This window comes from Frankliniella occidentalis, unplaced genomic scaffold, assembly GCF_000697945.3.
Source record: "Frankliniella occidentalis isolate FOCC.00 unplaced genomic scaffold, Focc_3.1 Scaffold104, whole genome shotgun sequence".
NCBI lineage: Eukaryota > Metazoa > Arthropoda > Insecta > Thysanoptera > Thripidae > Frankliniella > Frankliniella occidentalis.
The window spans coordinates 815,685-818,691 of NW_026267233.1; positions in this window are offsets into that span (position 1 = coordinate 815,685).

The following is a 3,007-nucleotide window of genomic DNA, read 5'->3' on the forward strand; positions in this document are numbered from 1 at the left end:
CTATTTTATATTTTAATTTAGGTTATAGAGCCACGTGGCGTGACGTAATGGTTGTCGAGGCTGGCCCTTCCACCCTAGTCACGGGCCCCGCCACCTAGCTGCCCCACCCTACTCATTTCTCAAATGCCTGGGATTAATGAACACATTACGTTTCTACTTACTCGCCCCTGCCAGGTGGACAACGCTTAACTGGACGGGGGTTGAGGCCGAGATACGAGGGTGTGCGGCTGAGAAGGGGGAGGGGTGTCTGTCTGGTAGCGACGAGGGCAGTGGATGCCAGCCAGGGGTGGCGTGCTAGAAGTTCCTCGACAAAAGGTATTCTCGTTGTTCTCTTTTTTGTCGTGATACACTATGAATTTTTAGTGTAACTCGGTAAAAACAATGTCGTTGACTTTTTAAGAAAAATGTTAAAACTCGGTTAAACCTCTTTTTTACTGAGAAAAATATCGTCGTAAATTTATGGCACCTCAAACTTGCTCGTCAGTAGATAGTGCATGTAATTTTACAATTCTAAACTGTAATTTTACGTCACACAGCGAGAAAAATTTCCACGTAAAACCTGAATCTATATTTCACAGTGTTAATTTTTGGAAAACTCCTGAGATTTTGAGGACACGTCTCGTCAAAAACTGAGGGCAATTTCCACATTGTTTGAGAGGTTTTCCTTAGAATCGGGAGTTTTCCTTTACCTTAGGGAATTCCTTAAAGTTTCACTGTTTTTGAACGAATGTGACGTCACATTCGTTTCAATGTTAATCGTGTCACGTTCGTTTCAATGTTGTGTCATATTCGTTTAAACGTGAATCGGCCAAGCCTGGGCGCCATTAAAGCATCGCCTCACCTGAAGTCACGTTTAAATGAATGTGACACAATATTCAAACGATTGTGACATGTTTCACATTAAAACGAATGTGACGTCACATTCCTTGAATAACAGTGTTTCTTGAGCTTCCATGATGGGATATTCTCTGAATAGTAGGATAATCTCCAACTTAAAACAACCCCTGCAAAAAATTCTATATGGATTTATAGTATGGAAAATATCTACCTGGATTTTGTTGATTTTCCATATGGATTAGGGTAATGAGATGTTGTTGGATATTTGGTCGGTTATTATAAAGTATCGGGAGGATATTCAACGGGTCCCGGTAACGGATCATTATGCCAGTGGGTGACACCTCGAGCACGGCTTTGTAATATAAATAGCATGTGTTTGTGCACAAACTAAGGCTGTTTTCAATATGAAGTAAGTCCGTTGTCGTATCTGGTGGTTCCAGCCAGATACTTTCTAGAAACAAGGCAAACTACACCATAATACGTAAATTTAAAACGTCTGTAAATTTACTAGATGCGTTCGTAAAGCAAAATTATCGGTATTAGATGTGTCTAACATTGACAATGACTATCCACAGTCCTCAAAATTTCTGTAATTTGAAAAGTTTATAGAACTTAAGTTGCAGAACACACAGTACACTTTATAAAAGTTTGCGAAAAACTGGGGGCACCGTACGCTGACAGCTGAGGCGTAGTGATGGCGTGACCAAGGGGTGCCTGTATTGACGTCTCCATTTAGACTCCCTCGGGTTCTCTCGCTCTCTCCTAGCTCTATTGCCTGCACGGCAGCGCGAGCGACAGAGACAGAACGACTCGTGGACCCAGCCGTCCCTGCGGAGGTGCGTGACGCCCACCCGTGTGCATGCGTAGCACGCGGTGGGGCGGGGTGGGGTGACCGTCACAGGACACGCACCTTTCTCGCTCCCACTGATGGACATGGACCAATAATCCAAGCGGTATTCATCACAAAAAAAGGCCCCCTACTCTTGTTGAGAGAGATTACTCATGCATGAGGAAAAATGGGGGGGAGGGGATGTTCAATTTTAGCAAAGCAACACTATGCAGACGCTTTAAAAAATTAAGAATGAGGGGCCTCCTCACGACGCTTGTACGGTAAGTATGAAAACTAGCAGACAATTCGTGGGAGTAATTGAAACCCTTTTATAGAACACATTTGCATATAGGTACATGTCAGAAAACTATAAACATCTCTGTCCTGAGGGTACTTGGTGCTACTTACAGCATCAATCGATGCAAAACTTCCATTATAGAGTTGTGCTTTAAGCCGAGGGGTGGACGACTGGGCGGCTCCTGTGTACAGGCCAAAATGTACTCCAGGTGTTCTCCGATTGTACTCCGACTGTATTCCGTGTACTTCGGCTGTTTTCGTCGCAAGTTCTCCGCGTACTCCGACTGTACTCCGGGTGTACTCCGGGTGTACTCCAGGTGTACTCTGCGCGCTCCGACCGGCAATACTCCGTGTTCTCCGACTGTACTCCGTGTACTCCGTACTCCTGTGTACACGAAAAGTTCAAGTCGCCCACCCCTCACTTTAAGCTCGGTTCCACAATTTGTGGTGCTATTTTGTCACTTTTAACTCATCCTGAGCTATGAAACTGAATGAAATGTGTCCAGTAACGTTCCCTTGACGCTGTCCCTGAAGCCCATCCTCAACATTCAATTGCAATTTACTTTTATTTCCTTTGATTAGAAGTGGTCCCATTACTATTTTGGTGCAGCTAACTGTCGTAGCTATTAAAAACAACCGGGTCAAGTTCTCAAATTCACTTTTTCAGTCATTAAAAAAAGAGATACTTTTGTCCCTGACATTTCTAAAACCTCTCGCACATACGACCGAGGTAACTAAATGATCAGATTTCATGACCTACACGGTTGGAAGAAGCATATGTGCGTCCACTAAAATAAGGTATATAACCTGTGTATTTATTGAAATTAGGCTGTATTGTCCTCATCTAGAGGTGGAAGAGGGGTTAGAAGGGTAGGGATGTTTCAAAATTACTGTATTACTATTTGAGTCGATAAACCAGAAGTCTTTTATGGCAGAGAAGTGCCTTTTTCCTCTCGTTCCATTGCAGTATGATTTTTGAATCGACTACATCAATTATCAGATGGGTGAGTGCATCAGTAAGAAGTTTGGTTTCTCGTAACATAT